Source organism: Macrobrachium nipponense, chromosome 37, assembly GCF_015104395.2.
Source record: "Macrobrachium nipponense isolate FS-2020 chromosome 37, ASM1510439v2, whole genome shotgun sequence".
Taxonomy (NCBI): Eukaryota; Metazoa; Arthropoda; class Malacostraca; order Decapoda; family Palaemonidae; genus Macrobrachium; species Macrobrachium nipponense.
Window position 1 is genome coordinate 47,359,767 of NC_061097.1, and position 21,773 is coordinate 47,381,539.

Below are 21,773 nucleotides of genomic sequence, written 5' to 3' on the forward strand. Positions count from 1 at the left end.
GCAAAGGTATAATTGTGAAATTAATAATGAAAGTAAATCTATGAACTTTGTGCACAACAAAGATATAAAAATAAAAATTGGGAACTGTATAAACATTTTCTCTTAAAAAATGGCTCTTTAAAATGTGAAGCCATGCATATCTTACATTACTTCAACTTTGAGAACTTTAATTTCTATGAGAAATGTTCACACACTTTTTTTTTTTATTTCATCATAAAATGCACTTTTTGTGGTAAAACTATTAAAAAACCAGGTACAGTATAAACATTTTTCGTGGGGTTTTCTTGAGTTTTACCAAACAAAATAGGCAGTTTTAAGCATTTTTATTAAAGGGGTTTCAACTACTCGCTGGTGTGGTACCCGTTTCCCCACGAATGCGGGACAAACACTTATATGTATTTCTGTACTACTGTATTTCTACCAATGTGAATATACTTATTCTACAGCAAAATGCAGGTCAGTGGTAAGGCTTTGAGTTTTATTACAGATTGTACATTTTCACCTTAAAGTAAATATGTATCATGAGATATTTGGCCCTATTTTCTCATGTTTTGATATTTTATCATAGGCCTACTCAGTTTACTACCCTGTAATAAATTCAAATACTGTACTCAATGAATGCCCCTGACATAATGAATATCTGGCATGCTGTAAAGTTTAAGTAACATTCATAGAGGTTAGAAGTGATTTCTCAGTGATGTAGGGGAGTCTGGTCTGCAGTGTTACTTACTGCCTTGTACATGTCCCATAGACTACTACATTTATAATGAATCTTGACTTCAACTTTAAGTCTGAAGAGGGAAAGGCCCTTTTTTTTTTTTTTTTTTTTTTTTTTTTTTTTTTTTTTTTTTGCAGCCCCCTTAAATGCCCTTGTGGTTCTGAGTCCTGAGTCAGTTCTTAAGTGCAAAATGGGAAATGCATTTTAAGTGAAATTTTGTGTAAATATTTCAAGCAGCATTGCATTTTATAGAATATACTGTAGAATATATGTAGGACCAGACTTAGTATAACTGATTACTGTATTATTACTATTAATAATGTGGATGCATTCTTAGGGATTAAGCCAAAAAGCCTTGTAGTACTTGCTTAGAAAGGTTTCACTAAACTTAAAAGAAAAAATAATAAAGAACACAACCTGGATGGAGTGAAACATTTTGTACAATCAAGAGTCACAAATGACAATAAGTATCAATATAAAAGCTACTTAAACAAGGTAAGCGTGGCAGGCAGATGCACAAAAATAGTGGGGGACAAATGAGTACCAAATATGTACACAGATCAGGTTAATGTTTAAGTGTAACCCTCAAGCAAGGGAAATACAGCCATCCTGGCCTAGGTAAAACCCATGGTTCAAGAAAGGTGGTAAATATGGCACTCAGTATGACCTTACAATAACAAAACCATGACAATTTTTTCTTGCTCTTCTTAGATAAAGGTGAATTGTGGTTAAAATAAGTATAAAATTTTGTAGAAACTGTTGAGTTAGTTGCTCATTAACAAAGTTGCCAAGAGCATCTGATCAATGTTTTGTCACAACTGACTTTGTTTAGTCTGAAATGTTGATTAATTACATTTGACAGATGTTAAATTATGCTTTAAACTAGTCCATGAGAGAGTTTTGTACAGGCAGTCCCTGGTTATCGCTGGACTCTGTTAACGGCGATCCAATTTTATGGCGCTTGTCTGGTGCCATAAAATCTGTGATTTACGACGCCATGACGGGCCGAGTTTCAGTTATCAGCACCGTAAGATGCTGATAATAGAGTTATGGCGCCATAACATCCCTAACAGAGGTGCCATGAACTGGTTGTCAGCACCATTAACCAGTTATCAGCACCATTAACCGGTTATCAGCACCATTACCCGAGTCTCGGCACCACAAAGTGTCGAATTTCAGTTAATGGCAGCTTTCGCTCATCAGCACCCTGGCGAAAACAGGACACCCCCCCCCCCCCCAAACCCCCGCGCGCGCGCCAGTAACCGGGGACTGCCTGTACTAAGTACTGGTGCTGTCTGTCAGATACGGTTCTGTTGTTTTTTTTCCTTCATAAACTTGGTAATTTAAGGTTCTGTTTCTTCTTCTATTTTTCCATAAAGATGGTGGTTAGATTCTGTTAAAAATGATAGTGTTGGAATATGGGCTACTCTTAAGTTGAATTACCTTTTTTATGCGCTACTGTAGCTTTCATAGGATTAACCTCTCTGCTACCTTGCCCTTATAAACTGAAAAAATTACAAATTGAATACAAGTTGTCTTTCTTATTTTGTGAAGATAATAATGTTAGACACCTCATCTCAGAACTAATATTGTAGTATTTTTGTTGAGGAAAAGTTTTCACAAAGTTTAATCTTATTATAGATTATACCTTAAAGCAGAGAAAAGTCTTGCAGAAATCTACTAACGTACTTAGGGTTAAGCTTATACTTTCTATAAATTAATAGCAGTCTTGCTATTATTGTGATAATAATAACATAATGGTCTTGATAACTATAAACATACAGTTGTAATATGAATAGAATTATGTATATGTCAAAATGTATACCTTTATGCATTGTAATAAAAAATATATACTAATATTAATCGTCTGACTTACTACCCGATCCCTTACACCAAATTGAGTTTCTCCGATTGATTTTTGCCATCATATAAACATTAAAGTACAGTACAATACACCTTCTATAGTCTACATTTCAATGCAGTGTGGACGGTGTATATATGTAGTCAAATATAAAATTTTGATGAAAGGCCAAGCACTTGGTCCTTTAATGTCATTCAGTACTAAAAGGGAAACTTAAAAGTAAAAATGCTTTAAAGATGTAACAGGAGGAGACAATTGTTAGGATAGAAAGAGAATATGTATGAATCACAGTTATCCTATGCAACTGGGTGATTGTATAGTGTGGGGTTCTGGGTTGCATCTTGCCTCCTTAGGAGTCCATCACTTTACTCACTATGTGCGCTGTTTCAAGTAGCACAATCTTCTGCTTGAGTCCTGGAGCTACTTTGGCATCTAGTTTTTCCGAGTAACTTTTCAGGGATCTAGGGATCATACCTAGTGTTCTTATGATTATGAGGACCCAGTGGCATATCCCATATCCTTCTTACTTCTATTTTCAGGTCTTGATACTTAATTTTTTTTTTCTCTAATATACCACTCTGGTGTCCCTTGGTATTGTAACATCAATGAGTCATACTTTCTTCTTGATTTTGTCGACGTCATATCTGGTCTATTGGCACGTATCACCTTATCTGTTCTGATATGTACCACAGTTCCAGAGGATCTTCGCCTGATCATTTTCTATCATTCCCAGGTTGGTATTCGCACCACTTATAACTGCAAGCTAGCTGGCGTTTCTTGCACAGGCTCCAGTGGAGGGCTTTTGCAACTGAATCATGCCTCTTTTTGCACTGGTTCTATGCAAGTGCCAACACTCACTTGCTATGTGGTTTATGGTCCTGATTTTCATATTGCACTTCCTGCATATGGGTTTGATGTTATTTCCATCTACGTATTGTTCTATGGACATATCTGGTTCTAGAGCTTGATCTTGTGCTGCTGTTACATTCCTTCAGTGCCATGTTTCACCGCTGACCAATTCTTTAGTTTGTCGCATATACTGTTAATGCATTGGTTTGTTGTGCCATTCCTCCATTCTGTTTGCCATTCTCCTGTCTTAGTATATTTCTGGGTCTTCGTTTTCTATCAGTCCCTCTTCCCATGTACTCCTTAGCCACTCGTCTTCATTGGTTTTCAGATATTGCCCCAGTGCTCTGCTCTTAATGTTGACAGTCTTCTATGCTTAGTAGCCTTCTCCCTCCTTCCTTTTGGGATATGTATAGTCTGTCGGTATTTGCTGTCATGTGTTTTCCAGTTTTCTGGTCTATGCTGTGGAGTTCAGCCTTCATCCACTCCACTAGTCCTGCGCTGTATCTAATTACTGGTACTACCCATGTGTTTATGGCTTTCATCATATTTCCGGCGTTGAGTTTTGACTAGTACCGCCCTAAGTCTCTATATATTCTCTCCTGATCATGTCTTGTTGTTTTATATCCTGTCCTATTATTCCCAGGTATTTGCAACCTGTCTCATCTGTGTTTGATGCTAGTATGTATTCCTATCTGGTAGCTTTATCCCTTCAGTCCTTATCATTTTGCCATTTTGTGTTGACCAAGGCACATTTTTCTATTCCAAACTCCATCCTGATGTTTGGATAAGGGTATCTATTTCCTTGATGCTCTTACCATACATCTTGATGTCGTCCATGTACATCAGATAGTTAATTTTGTTGCCTCCTTTCTTGAGTTGGTACACAGTATCCATGGGAATCATGGCTCCTACAAAGAATAGCGGAGACAGTGAGTTGCCTTGAAAGATCCTTCTCCTGATGTTAACCACTGCTTGTCTTGTCCCAGAGCTTACAAGTACTATAATCCAGTTGTACATTTTATTTTTTAGTAAGCTGATGGAGTTTTCTTCTGCCCCATATATTTACAGGCATTCTATTCCATATATTTTCAGGCATTCTATTAACCACGTGCGTGGTATCATGTCGAGGGCTTTCTTGTAGTCAATCCATGCCATGCTTAGGTTAGTTTTCCTTCTCTTACTATTCTTCATTACCATTTTGTCTATCAGGAGCTGGTCTTTTGTGCCCCTACACTTCTTCTGCAGCCTTTCTGTTGGTGGGGGATGGTGTTTGTCTCCTCTAGGTAGTTGTATAGCCTTTCACTGATGATACCTGTTAGTAACTTCCACATTATTGGTAAGCAGGTGATAGGCCTGTAGTTACTGGCTATATTTATCTTACTCTTGTCTTTTTGTACTAAGGATGTTCTTCCTGTGGTCATCCATTTGGGTGCATTGAGATTTGAGATACAATGCTGGAGTTGTTCTGCTATTCTTGGGTGTAGGGCCTTGAAGTTTTTGAGCCAGTATCCATGGACTTCGTTGGGAACTGGTTCTTTCCCGTAAAGCATTTTCTTTAGTTGGTGTCTGATTATGTCTGTCATGATCTCAGTGAATCTCCTTTTCATTCTTCCCATTTTTCCTGCCGTGACTACCTGGAGCCATGTCGCATGTTTGATGGGTGATACCGGATTGCTCCATATTTTTCCCCGGAGTCTCTTACTTGGTTCAGCTTCAGAGATTCTCTGGTGGTTGTCTTCCCCTCTTAGTTGGCTGTATAGTCTTTTCTGGTTGGTTCTGAATTAGTTTGTTCTCTTGCTATCCTTATTCCTGTTCAAGTACCATTGGATCCTATGTGCTTTGGCTTTAAGCCTTTGTCTTACATCTATTGTGCTGTTTAGTCCCCTCTCCTGTAGTAGTAGTAGTAGTAGTAGTAGTAGTAGTATTAGTATTCAGAAGATGAAACCCATTCAAATGGAAACAAGCCCACAGAATAGTAAGAGTGTAAACTACTTGTATGAAACAGAAAGATGGTGAGACCACTAGCAAATGAAAATGTCCAATTAACGGAGACAGAAAACACTTACAATTTATACATAAGGCCTGTACTACTTAATGCAGCAGAAAAATGGGCAATGACAAGAAAAATGGAGATTTTGAAAAGGTGATCATACAATCACAGACTGAGATGGCCTGGGCGTGTGATGAGAAGGGATGAGGATGTGGTGGTTAGAAAAGCAGTGGTATGGAAGCAATGCAATAAATGCCTGTAAAGAGGCCCATAAAATCACATTAACAGGGGATAAATGAAGACCTAGACCGGATAGGTGTTCAGGTAAAAATTTTTACAGGAGAAAAGACGGTGGAGAAATAAAAAATTTAGTAATTAAATAGCAATTAGTTTCCACTTTACAATAGCTCAAAATTTTGAAATTTGCAGTAGCAATTTTGTTTTGGGTCTAGGTAACTAGTTCCACCCACTTTCGGGAATGAATAGGTACAGCACAGCTGAAGAGCTCAATTTGTTTATGCTGTATGTCTGTAAGAGGGGAGGTGGAGGGCTCCCATTATGTAATTACATACTTGTTAAGTCTATATAAAACCTTGACTATAAAAATATCATTTATACATAGATAACTTACCAAGTAATTATACATAGCTGAATCCCACAATGAGAGATAGTGGGACCTACGGACATATACTAATACAACTACTCCAAAAACATTCTCAAAAGGAAAAGAATTTGAAATATATATAAAAACTCATTTCACATTGAATACCATAAACGAAAATTAACTTTTGTTGGGTACTTACTAATGCTGTATTCTTGGAGACAGTACTGCAAAAGCAGTAGTATATTTGTCTACCTCTTGCAATTTTGGGAATATCTGTTGAAGATTTAAAATTACATTATATAAAGAGTAGTTAAATAAGAGAAAATGATAAAATAACAAGCATATGATTAAAAAATTCTTAATTCCCAAGTAAGAAGTACTTTTCTGGCAATAAACGGTTCAAATATTCAAATAAGTTATTTCAACCCTCATTTAAAAAATCACAATCTTTGAAAGTAAATTGTATTTTCCTAATTATACAAACCTGAGGTCCTTTACATAAGGAAGGCTCACTTATTGGTGGGAGGAATCTGAGTCTTGTGAACAGACTGGTGTTCGCCCAACCTGGGTTCCCTCCCTGGTCGTAAGAGCAAGTGGGGGTGGGGACCTAGCCTCTGTCCAACTGATCGGAGTGAGAACTGCAGGATCAGCGGCCAGACCTCTTGACCATTTCATAAGAGGGAGGCATGCGTACCTGTTATGAATAGCAAGCAAGAACTTCAAGTCATAAGTAAGAGGCCAAATATAAAGCATTGGGTTTGTCTCTTACTGCTGTCTGCTAGGGAAGGGATGGATAAACACTTCTACTCCTAACTAAAGAGATAGAATGGAGCTCAGACATAGCTTACCTGCACTGTCGTCCTGTCCAGCATGTGACGACCGCTACCCCCTGCCCACAGGAAGAGGGAAGAAAGGAGAAGGAAGAGGAGCCAGTCACACTCTCATTCATTCTCCATTCTTCATGCGATATCACGAGAACGAGATGCAACCTTGTCCTGTTAAAGGAGCTGGGTAAGCTACACAACTTGTTGAGCAGCCACCACTGGTCCCAGGGAAAAAGTGTCCAAGGACCTATGGGCAATATCCCGAAGGTACAAGGAGGTGAAGGTGGTCTGGTTGGACCACACCCCCTGCCTTCAGCACCTGTGTAACTGACAAGTTCTTGTAGAATGCAAGGATTGGACCAATACCTCTAACTTTCTGGGCTCTCGGACGAAAGGTACTGGTGTCGGCATTCCTCTCTCTGAGTCGTACGCTTTCCTGATCGCCTCACAAAGCCAGAAAGAAACAGTGTTCTTGGACATTTCTTTCTTGGTCACCCCAGTTCTAACGAAGAGGCGTCGACACTCAAGCCTGAAGTGTCGAGTTTTCTTCCGATACCACTGTAGCACTCTAACAGGACAAAATAGCATCTCTTCTGTATCATTACCAGTAAAGTCCTCAAGGGAGGGGATCATGAAGGACTCGAATCTGGCGTCAGGGACCGAAGGGTTCTGAGTCCTCCTCACATGGAGGAGGAAATATCGACTCCTCGCAGCTTAAGGACTACGGCCAGGGCGGCTCTGTATCCTTTGACTGCTGAAACAGAGGAGCTTCTCACGGCGAAGGAAGATCAGGAAATCCGCTACCTGCTGAAGAGTGGCTCAGAGCCACAGAAGACGCACCACTTTCCCTGGTATACTGCTGCAGAGGACTGTCTCAGGTATCCAGCCATCTCTGTTGCTGCTCGGCGAGAAAAGCCTCTCGCTCGCAAGAGATGGTGGATAACCGCCAGCCGTGAAGACACAGGGAATTTACTGCCTGGTGGTACTGTTCTACATGCGGTTGACACAGCAGGTTGTGCCATGGGGGAATCTCTCGTGGTGCCTCTGAGAGAAGAGCCAGCAGGTCGGGATACCAAACAGCCTGAGGCCATTTGGGTGCCACTAGAATCATCCGAAGATTGCTGGTGACCAGCACCCTGCTGATCACCTTGCGAATCAGACAACGGGGGAAAGGCGTACACTACGAGGTTGTCGCACAGATGTTGAAACGCGTCCTCTGCAGCCGCCCATGGGTCCGGCACAACTGAGAAGAAAACCTGAAGTTTTCTGTTGTGCTGGGTGGCGAACAGATCCACTACTGGATGCCCCCACAGGTCAGCCTTTCTGCCACATCTGGCTGTTGAGACCACTCTGTCCCAATCACCTGATTCTGGCGGCTGAACTTGTCTGCCACTACATTCCTCTTGCCGAGTGACCAATGGCCCACTTGTGCACCTGCATCGTCAACTGGTGTAACGGGAGGGACACTAGGGCCCCGTTTGTTGACGTATGCCACTACCATAGTGTTGTCGCTCATCAACACCACCAAGTGTCCCATCAGCCATTCCTGGACTTCTTGGAGCACGAGAAACACTGCCTCGAGTTCCAGGACGTTGATGTGAAGGTGCTTGTCATGTCGGTTCCACATTCCTGCAACTAGGTGTGTGCCCCAACTCTCGGTCGATGCGTCTGAGAACAGAAGCATCTCCGCAGGGGGAGTGCGAAGCGACACTCCTATTAAGAGGTTCCTGTCGTCTAGCCACCAGGCTAAATCCTCCCAGGAAGGATTGCAGATCCCGTGCCTGTGACCAGCACTCCTTTAGTCTCCATTGCAGAGACCGCAGGTGAAGACGCCCGTGAGGGACTAACTTCTCTAATGACAACAGGTGACCGATCACGATTTGCCACTGCTGAGCATGCCCAGGTACTTTATCCTCTGCTTGGGTTCAAGATCTGACTTCTCGAAATTTACCACGATCCCCAGATTGCAGCAGAAGTCGAGGAGGCGATCTCTGTCCTGTAGCAACTGCGAGCAAGAGCTCGCCAGGAACAGCCAATCGTCCAGATACCTCATCAGACATATCCCAACCGAATGGGCCCAAGACAAGACCAGAGTGAACACTCACGTGAACACCTGTGGGGCAGTTGAGAGACTGAAACAAAGTGCCCTGAATTGTATACCGTCCCATTGAGGATAAAGCGAAGATACTTTCTGGAGGACTGATGGATGAGTATTTGGAAATAAGCATCCTTCAGGTCCACCGAAAGCAGGAAATCGTTTTCCCTGATCGAATCGAGCACTGAGTGTGCCGTTTCCGTCGTGAACCGAGTCTGGCAAATGAATCAGTTCAAAGGAGAGAGATCTATCACCGGTCTCCAGACCCCCGTAGACTTCTCCACCAGGAAAAGTCAGCTGTAGAACCCCGGTGACTGATCTCGTACAATTTCCACAGCTCCTTTGCTCAGCATGGTCTGCACTTCTTGAGTCAGTGCTACGTCCCTGGCAGAACCGGGAACGTATGTTCGAAGATGGACTGGGTGTGGAGTGAGGAGTGGCCTTGACTCGAAGGGAAGTAGATATCCTTCCCGAAGGACATCCACAATCCAAGTCTCGGCTCCGTAGCACTGCCAAGTTGCCCAATGACTCGCCAGGCAACCCCCCCACTTTCAGCAGCAGGAGAGGTGGAACACTGTCCCTAGCGTTTCCCTCTCTTCCCCTTTCGTTTAGGCCCTTTCCTGCGAGAGGAGGAGGGCTGACGCTCACCTATCGAAGCGAAAGAGGAAGGCTGGGTCTTTTCTCGCGCTACCCTCGATGGTACTGACGTCTTAGGAGTGGAGGAAGCAGTAGCTAAGCTCCGAGGCTTAGCCGCAATTGGGCAAGACTGCCCAGAAGTCTTCACAACTGCCTGGTGTACTAACCGATCGCTGTTCTCAGCTCTACGCTTTTCCACCGCAGCATCCATCATCTCTCTGGAGGAGAGAGAGGAGAAACCCAGCAATGGTCCGTTCCTCAGACCCAACGTTACCTCATGACTGGCCGCCCTGGTTACTCGAGTCAGGACTGCGTCCCTCCTCAAAACCAGGTTGGCCTACAGGCTGGCCATCTGGTGGGCAAGGTAGGAAATGGCCCTACCTCCAGACTGGCAGAGTCCCCCGAACGCCTAGTCTTCCTCAGGAACTATAGCTCCCGAGGAGGCTGCAACTCTGGATACTGTGAGGGACCACAGATCCAGCCAGGAGATGGCCTGGAAAGCTGCCATGGCAGTGGATTCCAAGGCTGATGCCTCTTGCTGCGAGAACCAGTGGTTCTCTAACAGCAGGTATTGAAGAGGCACTCCCGGAGTTAGATGAGCTAACTCCAGATCAACCTGCTTGGTCGGCAACGGGTCTGTCAAAGGCACGTAGAAACGCCACTGACGAGGCAGTGGAGGGGAAGCAGCTTGTTCAACCTGCTGGCCCTGAGTGAACATCTTGTCCGGAGACAAGGGAGTCCACCTGGTCCAGCTACTTCGTCGGCCAAGGAAGACCGGGGTAGCCCCACTGACGCTCTGGATTCCTTCTTAGGTCCCCAGAACAACTAACTTCAATGGACGGTCAGAGGAGGCAACCACTGATCCTTCCCCAAGGTCGCTGTGCTGACAGATCAGCACAATGACCTCTGCAAAGGACCTCTGTATCTTGGGGGTGACCACGTCCTGAGGCGATGGACCGTCAGATCCATCCAGCCGAGTACCTCTTGAGACACTCTTCCTTCAGGAAGAAGAACCTTGCCAGACCCCTCGTGGTCTCCTCTAACCACTTGAGCGTATGATCTGTCCAGTCCCAAAACCGAACCAGGCTCAAAGGTTCTCATGGCCGGACCATAAGGAGCGCACTCCTCACAGTCCCTCCTGTTCGCCTCACTCCTTCCAGTGCAGCCCGAGGAGTTTGAAGGGATCGGGTGACTGGTAGCATCCACCAACGCGGTGAGAGCGAGCACACCGTCCTCACCCTCACGACGCGCCACGATCCCAGAAGCAGCCGAAGGAGAGACGGACCCCGTTCCCGAAGGAACAGGAGGACCAGCGCAAGCCCACCTGTCTCACCAGAGAGAGACAGACCCTTAGAAGTCTCTGTGCGAGACTTCTTAGGAGGGGGCGACACCACCTTCTTCTTCCTTGGCTGGGGGGCCTTGGAAGTAGAAGGGGAAGAGGCGGCAGAAGACGATGATGAAGATGAAGATGACAACGACACCTTCCTCTTTGCCAACTTCCTCAGGACAGCAGGCAGGTCTCCCATCCAGGCTGGAGCTGGGGTGACTGTGGGGGCAACAGGGCCCAGCTCCACTTGGCCAGGAGAAACTGAAGGAGCGGCAGCACTTCCACGGGCAGGAACAGGGGCAGCAGACATGGTGACGGCAACAGGTGGAAGATCCAGGGGCAAGCTCTTTGGGCACTCGAAGTCAGGCAGAGGGGCGAGGACAGCAAAACCTGGGGGAGGGGGTAAATATTCCTTCTTGGGTACATGTGGCAACGGGGCTTGCACCGCAGCTGTGGGGGTGACCATCGTCACATGCTGGGTGTAGACTAGGTGAGGAGGAGCCGAGTACCCTGGGGTCGAGACCGTCGTGGTTGTCCTCGACTCCACCCCGTGAGCAACTGGGGCTGCAGCCAGATGGAGGAGGAGTCCCTGGATACTTGGAGTGCCTGGAAGACTCAGCGAACGCCACACCAGCTGCAGGTCCCCACCCGCGGAGGCAGACGCACCTGAGGTTAAGGATGGGGGGGGGGGGGGGTTCCTGTTTGCTCAGTGGGAGAAAGATCACCCCCTGAGCGGACAGAAGACCCTGAGTACAACTCACGGTCGGGATGTCTCCCTCCCTCCTCTGCACTCGACAGGAGGCAGAGAGAGACATGTCCCCCGAGGGGAGAGACCCATACGAGGGAGCTGACAAGGGGGGAGAAAAGATGATGACGTGTCTGTCACCAGAGGTGTCAAGGGAGAGCTTTCCAACAACACCTTGGCAGCTTTACGCAGCTTCTTCCTCTTCTCGTACCGCTCCCACTGCTCCTCTGACCAAAAGACACAACAATCACAGATTATAATACGATTGCAATCACGCCCTCGGCACCTTGTGCAAAGGGCATGAGGATCCACTAATTCACTTGATCGGAAAGCCCTACACTTCCAGCCTCCCACTCCAGGGCACACACTCCGGTTGGATGGGGGGCACGAGGGCTTATCCGAATCGTGGGATTGTATGATGATAACTGCAGGCTTGCAATACCACAAAAAACAAAAGAAATACTTACAGAAGTACACATAATACACTAAGATTCCGGCCCGAAGCCAAAAAGAACATTCACGATCTCACGACAGAAGCGGGCAGAGAGGTCAACACACGTATGCACCCGACGGCGGTCGAAAGCAAAGTGGAATGTTTACATCCAGTCAAGTGGGACTCCCGACCATCGGACAAGCAGTTACTGCTGAACTACCTTATCATTAAAATCACAATTTTTGAAAGTACATTGTATTTTTCCTAACTATACAAACCTGAGGTTCTTTACATAAGGAATTACGTACTATTCAGCGCCAGCTGGACCGGTTGTAAGATTTACTAACAAGGTAGTTCGGCAGTAACTGCTTGTCCGATGGTCGGGAGTCCCGCCCAACTGGAGGTAAACATATCACTTTCCTTTAGGCCTGGAACAGAGTGAGGGGTGGCATGAAGTGGGACTATATGTAAAGGACCTCAAGTTTGTATAGTTAGGAAAAATACAATTTACTTTAAAAAATTGTGATTTGTTCCGACACTTTATACACTTTATACAAACCCTCAGTCCTTTACATAAGGAAGACTTACTTATTGGTGGGAGGAATCTTAGTCTCGTGAACAGACTGGTGTTTGCCCAACCTGGGTTCCCTCCCTGGTCGTAATAGCAAAGGGGGGAACCTAGCCTCTGTCCAACTGATTGGAGTGTGCACTGCAAGGTCAGTGGTCAGACCTCTGGACCAATTCATAGGAGGGAGGCAAGCATACCTCTTATGTAGCAAGCAAGAACTAGGTCCTATGTAAGAGCCAAATATAAAGTATTGGGTTCCCCCCTTGCTAGGGAAGGGACGGATAAACGCTTCTCTCCCTAATGAAAGGGATAGAATGGAGCTCTGTTACGTAGCTTACCTGCATCGTCGTCCTGTCCAGCGTCGTGACAACCACTACCCTCTGCCTGCAGGGAGAGGGAAGAAAAAGAGGAGGAAGAGAAGCCAGTCACACCCTCATTCACTCTCCATTCATGCAGTCTCACAAGGACGAGATGCTACCTTGTTCTGTAAAGGAGCTTGGTTAGCTACACAACTTGTTGAGCAGCCACCATGGGTCCCAAGGAAAAAGTGTCCAAGGACCTGTGGGCAATATCCCAAAGGTAGAAGGAAGTAAAGGTGGTCTGGTTGGCCCATACCCCTGCCTTCAGCACCTGTGCCACGGTCAAGTTCTTGCGAAATGCAAGGGTTGGACCAATGCCTCTGACTTTGTGGGCTCTCGGACAAAAGGTACTGGTGTTGGCACTCCTGTCTGAGTCATACGCTTTCCGGATTAACTCACGAAGCCAGAAAGAAACAGTGTTCTTGAACACTTCTTTCTTGGTCACCCCAGTGCTAACGAAGAGGCGTCGACACTCAGACCTGAGGTGTCGAGTTTTCTTCAGATAGCGCCAAAGCACCCTCACAGGACAAAGCAGCATCATTATCGGTGAAATCTTCCAGGGAGGGGATTGTGAAGGACTCGAACCTGGCGTCAGGGACCGAAGGGTTCTGAGTCCTCACTACGAAATCCGGGACGAAATCGAGCATAGCCGATCCCCATCCCCATCCCCTCTAGTGTTTAACATCGAAGGAAAGACCGTGAAGTTCTCCTACTCTCTTCGCCTGACGACTCTCGGAGAGGCTCGTAGGGTCTACGAGTCAAGCTCCTTAAGACAAGAGTCACATCCCACCCAGGGGGCCTGAGTTCCATGGGTGGGCAAGACCTCTTGTAGCTCCTCATTAGGAGAGATATTTTCATGGAGGAGGAAATATAGACTCCTCGCAGCTTAAGGGCTACGGCCAGGGTGGCTCTGTGTCCTTTGACTGCGAGACAGAGAGGAGCTTCTCTCGGCGAAGAAAGATCAGGAAGTCCGCTACCTGCTGAAGAGTGGCTCTGAGTGGAGAGAGACCCCGTCTACGACACCAACCACAGAAGACGGACCACTTTCCCTGGTATACTGCTGCAGAGGACTGTTCGAGGTAACCAGTCATCTCTGTTGCTACTTGGTGAGAAAAGCCTCTCACTTGCAAGAGATGGTGGATAACCGCCAGCCATGAAGATACAGGGAATGTACTGCGGTTGATACAGCAGGTTGTGCCATGGGGGAATCTCTCGTGGTGCCTCTGAGAGAAGAGCCAGCAGGTTCGGATACCAAATGGCCTGAGGCCATTTGAGTGCCACCAGAATCATTCGAAGATTGCTGGTGATCAGCACCCTGCTGATCACCTTGTGAATTAGGCAGAATGGGGGAAAGGCGTAGACTACAAGGTTGTCCCATTGGTGTTGGAACGCGTCTTCTGCAGCTGCCAATGGGTCCGGCACAACTGAGAAGAAAACCTGAAGAGTTCTGTTGTGCCGGGTGGCGAACAGATCCACTACTGGACATCCTTACAGGTCGAAGAGCCTTTCCGCCACGTCTGGATGAAGAGACCATTCGGTCCCAATCACCTGATTCTGGCAGCTGAGCTTGTCTGCCACTACATTCCTCTTGCCTGGAATGTATCTGGCTGACAACTCTACTGAGTGAGCTACGGCCCACTCGTGCACCTGCATCGGCAACCTGTGCAACGGGAGGGACATTAGGGCCCCCGTTTGTTGACGTATGCCACTACCGTGGTGTTGTCGCTCATCAACACCACTGAGTATCCCATCAGTCGTTCCCGGAAGTCTTGGAGTGCGAGGAACGCAGCCTTGAGTTCCAGGAAGTTGATGTGAAGGTACCTGTCGTGAACCAAGTCTGGCGAATGAAATGGTTCAAGGGAAAGAGGTCTATCACCAGTCTCCAGCCCCCCGTAGACTTCTCCACCAGGAAGAGTCGGCTTTGGAAACCCGGTGACTGATCTCACACAATCTCCACAGCTCCTTTGCTCAGCATGGTCTTGACCTCTTGTTTCAGTGCTATGTCCCTGGCAGAACTGGGGACGTACGTCTGAAGGTAGACCGGGTGTGAGGTGAAGGGTGGCCTCGACTCGAAGGGCAGTAGGTATCCCTATCGAAGGACATCCACTACCCAGGTCTCGGCTCCGTAGCGCTGCCAAGTTGCCCAATTGCTCGCCAGGCACGTAGAAGTGCCGCTGATGAGGCAGAGAAGGAGGAAGCAGCTTGTATGACCTGCTGGACTTGAGCGAGTCCTGTCTGGAGACGAGAGCGTTCATTTGGTTCAATACACCGTCGGCCAAGGTGGATAAGGGTAGTCCCATCGTCGCTCTGGGTTCCTTCTTAGGCCCCCAGAATGACTCTAACCTCAATGGAGGGTCAGAGGGAATAACCAACAATCCTTCTCCGAGGTCGTTGTGCTGACAAATCAGCGCAACGACCTCTGCAAAGGACCTCTGTATCTCGGGGGTGATTGTGTCCTGAGGCGATGGACCGTCAGATCCATCCAGGCCAATCGCCTCCCGAGACACTCTTCCTTCAGGAAGGAGAACCTCGCCAGACCCCTCGTGGTCTCCTCCAACCACTCGAGCGTATGATCTGCTTGGTCCAAGGAGTGAGCTAGGATCGTAGGCTCTCATGGCCAGACCATAAGGAGCGCACTCCTTGCAGTCACTCCTGTTCACCTCGCTCCTCCCAGTGTAGCCCGAGGAGGTTGAAGGGACAGGTGAGGAAGACCTGATGCTCCTGTCCTGCCTACCAGCAGAGCCAGCAGGCTGGGAGGACTGCAGGCGATCGAGCTGCAGATCTGGACCAGTGGTCTCCATGCAGAGAAGCGCTGGACCAAGGACGGTAGCATCAGTCTCGTGCATCAGGGGAGCTGCTACCAGTTGTGCAAGCCATCCAGTCCTGGTAGGAGCAACGGTCAGGTGACTGGTAGTGTCTACTAATGCGGTGAGAATGAGCACCGTCCTCACGACATGCCATGGTACCAGAATCAGCCGAGGCTGGTCCTGGTGACCCGGGGAGACCTCTTCCCAGCCTTGACACATTAACAGTCTGGTGGGACCATCACGTCAACCCTGGGAACCAGGAGATCGTTGCGAGAGTGATCGCCGGTTTGGCGAGAGTCACCTGAGCGACTATTGCCAACCTTCCGCTCCGTGCCTGGATACTGACGGTGAGTATGCTTAGACGTCTGGTTCCTGGCTGCACAATCACTGGTAGGTGATCGTACACTCGGTGACCGAGACGGTTCCCGGTCCGGAGGTGGAACCTCTGGAGCTGAGAGCAGAGGTACCATATACCACTGGTACCTCAACGGTCCCCGTCTTCTTCTTTCCTGAGGAAGGAGAGACGGGCCCCATTCCCGGAGTAATGGGAGGACCAGTGGAAGACCCTGAGAAGTCTCTGAGCAAGACTTCTTAGGGGAGGGGGGGAGGCCACCTTCTTCTTCCTTGGCCGGGGGGGGGCCTTTGAAGTTGAAGGGGAAGAGGCGGCAGAAGACGAGGAAGAAGATGAAGAGGAAGAAGAACGACGACACCTTCCTCTTCTTCCTGGACTTCTTCACCAGCTACTTCAAGACAGCAGACAGGTCCTCCATCCAGGATGGAGCTGGGGCAGTTGTGGTGGCAACATGGCCCAACTCCATCTGTGCGGAGGGACCTGCGGGAGTGGCAGCACTTCCACAGGCAGGAATGGAGGCAGCAGGTGCGGCAACAGCTACAGGAGGACGGTCCAGGGGAGAGCTCTTTGGGCACTCGAAGTCAGGGGGTGGGGCAAGGACAGCAAACCCAGGTGGAGGAGATACCATCTCCCTCCAAGGCACGTACGGCAGCGGAGCTTGTACCGCGGCCGAAGGGGTCACCGTAGTCATGTGCTGGGTGTACACCAGGTGTGGTGGAGTGGCATAACCTGGTGTCAACACAGTTGTGGTTGTCCTCGTCTCCACCCCATGATTGATTGGAGCTGCGGCCAGATGATGAATCAGCCCCTGAATACTCGGAGTGCCTGGAAGACTCAAAGATTGCCACACCTGCTGGAGATTTCCACCCGCTGAGGCAGACACACCTGAAGAAGCAACAGTCGGGTTAATGGGGTGGGTTTCTGTTTGCTCAGAGGGGGAGGGATCCCACCCTGAATGGACAGAAGACCCCGAGTACAACTCAAGGTCGGGGTGTCGCCCTCCTTCCTCTGCACTCGCCCTCCTTCCTTTGCACTCGACAAATCAAGCGAAGAGGCAGAGGGGGACATGTCCCCCGAAGGGGAGAGAGCCATCTGCGGGAGCTGACGAGGAGGAAGGAAAGATGACGACGTGTCGGTCACCAAAGGTGTCAAGGGAGAGCTTTCCGAAGACACCTTGGCGGCCTTACACGGTTTCTTCCTCTTCTCATACAACTCCCACTGCTCCTCCGACCAATAGACACAAACAATACAAGTCAGAGACTGAGAGCATTCATGCCCTCGGCATCTCGAACATAAGGGATGAGGGTCCACAGTCTCGTTGGACCTAAAAGCCCCACACCTATGGCCTCCCACTCCAGGGCACACTCTCCATTGGATGGGGGCCGAAGGGACTTCTTTGATACGTGGGACTGCATGATCAGTGATGCAACCACGAACAATAAACAAAATAATAATTACAAATTACTTACAGTCACTTCCACAACTATTCTAAAAGAAAAAGGGTTTAAGTACTCCAGCTTTGTAGAAAAAAAATCTCACAACAGAGGCGGGCAGAGCGGCAAGCACACGTCTTCACCCGACGGCGGTCGAAAGCAAAGTGATATGTTTACCTCCAGTCGGGCGGGACTCCTGGCCATCGGACAAGCAGTTACTGCCGAACTACCTTGTTAGTAAATCTTAAGACCAGTCCAGCTGGTGCTGAATAGTACGTAATGCCTTATGTAAAGGACCGAGGGTTTGTATAATGTGTCGGAACAATCTTACGACCGGTCCAGCTGGCGCTGAAAGTAATTCCTTATGTAAAGGACCGATGGTTTGTATAACATATCGGAACAAACAAGGCATAAATGACCCACGGTTGCCAGCTGCCTCCTTCATAGAAATATTCTGTCCCCATTCTGTACTAATAAGTTTTTACACTGCAAAAACAAAGCTATTTCCTTTAAACAGATTCAAATGTTTTATAGAAGCAAACTATTGCCCTCTGGCCTCTATAACTTTGGTATGAAGAAACAAGTGATTCAGAACTGACCAAAATTTGGTCAATCTATGGATTAGGAGGTAACCTTCCAAGAGAGGTACATATGTATACTATTAATCCCTCAAACCCTAATTCAGTATGAAGTTTTAATCTTGATGCAATTTGGCCCCATCATTGGAGCCTTAATTCAATGTGATATTTTGTTAAGAATCACAATTATTTTTTTCCCTGGTAGGAAAAAATAAAAAATAGCAACAATTTCTGGCAATGAACAATTTTTATACACAAAGTGGTAACAAAGTCTAGGCAGTTACCAGCAACACCATAGGCTTGAGGGCAAATCCTGGGAGCTATTACTGTAAAGTACTTTAACACACCATCTGACAAAAACAATTTTTATGGTAAAACCAATGTTTTTAGGTACTTACCCTCCATCAGTAGCTTTATCTGTGGCTACTTGGCATAGGTTTGACAAGTGTTAAAAATGACAAATTTTCTAAGACAATTTGTATTTTTCATACCTACAAACCTTCGGTCTTAACAATAGGATAATTTCTAGTGCCTAGCTGGATCAGGTTAAATCGCAGAAAAAAGCAATGAATGTTGTGAGATCTGGCAACATGTGCGTATATCGGGTGAAGAGTGGTCAAGGACCATGCACTTATGCCACCACGTCAGTCTTTCCCAACTCAGGATGTCATAGCAGACAGGGGCGGCTAGAGATGGGCAGTACAATGTTAAGACCTCAGGTTTGTAGCTATGAAAAATACAAATTGTCTTAGGAAATTTGTCATTTGTTCATACACAAACAAACCTTCGGTCTTAACAATAGGATAGACTCATACTTGGAGGGAGGTACAAGACATCCTAAATCGGCTGGGAGCCTACTCACCAGTCCAGCTCCAGAAGAAATAACTTCCGGAGAGGGACTGATGCCTGTGAGAAGCTAGATAAATTGATATCTAACCACTCAGACCCTGAGTGATGTACAATGATATATGGGAGAACCATTGTATAGGGAAGTAAGGAGAAACTTTGACTGTCCAATAGCAAACGAACACACACCAGGGTTTGTTACTGCTCCGGACTCCCCCCTTGCCAAGGAGTGGAGCATATGCTACTGAATAGAGGGTTGGATATTTGTATACCAGGCGACCACACTATCTGTATGACTATCTTACTCATTTGTATCAGACTAGTGCAGCGAATGATGAGTCTATTCCTTAACCCGCCTGAAGGAAGAAGGAAAGGTACAAGAGAAAGAAAGAAAGAGACCAGCCAACTCACTCATTCTCTCATCCACACAATCATCTTAGGTACGATACAAAAGTGCCCTGTTAAGGGCAACTATGAGTTACATGTTGAGTTACACAACCTGTTGGGCAGCCTCCACAGGACCCAGGGAAAACGTGTCCGTAGATCTGTGGGCAACATCCTTAAGACAGAAAGAGGTGAATGTGGACTGGTGTAACCAAGTACCAGCGATCAGCACTATGTACAGCCAAGTTCTTTTTGAAAGCCAGAGAGGGACCAATACCCCTAACCTCATGTGCTCTAGCCTGCACAGACGTGGTGGCAGAATCATCAAGAGTCTAGTATGCCTGTCTGATGGCTTCTTGTATCCAAAAAGATATAGTATTCTTTGACACCACTTTCTTTAAGACACCCTGTGCTAACAAAAAGTCTGCGGCAGCCTGGCCTAAGGTGCTGTGTCCTTTTAAGATACCAATGGAGGGCCTGGAGAGGACATAACAAAAGCTCTTGAGCATCACCACCCACAAAGTCATTTGGTGATGGAATGGAAAATGAAGTGAACTTATCATTGTGCACAGAGGAATTTTGGGTCTTGGCCATGAATTCCGGGACAAATTCGAAGGACACCGACTCCCAACCACTTGTGTGCTTCACATCATAGCTCAGGCTGTGGAGCTCTCCTTCCCTCTTTGAAGATGCCAAGGCCAGGCCAGGAGGAAAACTGTCTTGAGCATCTAGTTCCTGTCAGATGAGCGACACAAAGGCTCACATGGACCCTTAGTGAAGCTCTTGAGAACCAAGGAAACATCCCTTAACTAGCAAGGAAAGTTCCCAGAAAGAGGAGATGTCGATACCTCTAAGGAGTAACACTAAAATCAGGGCTCCCCTGTAGCATCTAATGGCAGAAACAGACAAATGTTTATCATCTCTGAGGAAGGTTAAAAAGTCTGCTATTCGCTGAATCAAGGTTGCGAGTGGAGAAAAACCCCCTTTACGACACCAACCACTGTAGATCGCTCATTTGCCTTGGTAAACCGCACAGGTCAACCTTCTGAGACTGCTGGACATATGCCCTGCTGTTCTCTGAGAAAAGCTTATCGCTCGGAGGAGATACTTGATAGCCTCCAACCGTGAAGAGACAGGGATTCTACTGACTGGTGGAACCTTTCTGCATGGGGCTGACACAGGAGATGCTGCTCAGGGGGAATTTCCCTCGGAACCTCCGACAACAATGACAGCAGATCTGGAAACCATTCTGCCTGAGGCCACAGAGGGGCTACCAAAGTCATCCTGAGACCCTGCGAACTCATCAGCCTGTTCAGAACCTGACAGATCAAACAAAACAGAGGGAAGGCATACACCTCCAGGTTGTCCCAGAGGTGTTGGAACTTGTCCTCTGCTAACGGTAAAGGATCTGGAACCACTGAACAGAATATCTCCAGTTTCCTGTTGAACTGAATTGCAAAAAGGTCCAGCATAAGTCTCCCCCAAACCTGGAAGAGCTTGTCTGTTACTACTTGATGAAGGGACGACTCTGTGCCTAGGATCTGATCCCGACAACTGAGTTTGTCTGTGACCACATTCCGTTTGCCTGGGATATACCTGGCTGAGAGCTCTACTGAATTGCTAACTGCCCACTGGTGAACCTCTACCTTCTCCTGAAACTCCCTCAGACCCAGGAAGGCTGCCCTCAACTCCAAGACGTTGATATGCTGCTGTTTGTCTTCCAAACTCCAAACCCCTGAGGCAATGAGGTCGCCTAAATGAGCGCCCCCCCCCCCCCCCAACCTGTGAAGGAGGTTTCTGAAAACAGAAGGAAGTCCAGTGAGGGAGAACGCAGAGGGACACCCTTCAAAAGATTCCGGTGGTCAAGCCGCCAACGAAGGTCTGCTCTCACTTCCAGAGACAGAGGAACCTATAACAGGGGTGAGTCCCCACCGGAGACCAGAATTCCCCCAGTCTCCATTGTAGAGACCAAAGATGAAGACACCCATGAGGTACCAGCTTCTCCAGGGAAGACAAAACTCCCAGATGATGACCTGACTGATGTAGTTCCGAGAGGAAGTGACGTGCCACCACTTGCAACTTCTCCAACCTTTGATCCAACAGGAAAACACTTGCAACCGCCGTATCAATGACCATGCCCAGGTAGAGAAATCTTTGACTGGGTACAAGGTTTGACTTTTTGTGGTTGACCACGATGCCCAGTTCCAGACAAAGCCAAAGTAGACGATCTCTGTCCTGCAGCAGCTTTTCCCTGGAACCCGCCAAGACCAACCAATCGTTGATGCACCTCAGCAAATGGATCCCAAGCATGGGCCCAACTTGATACGAGAGAGAAGACCCTTGTGAACACTTGAAGGGCTATGG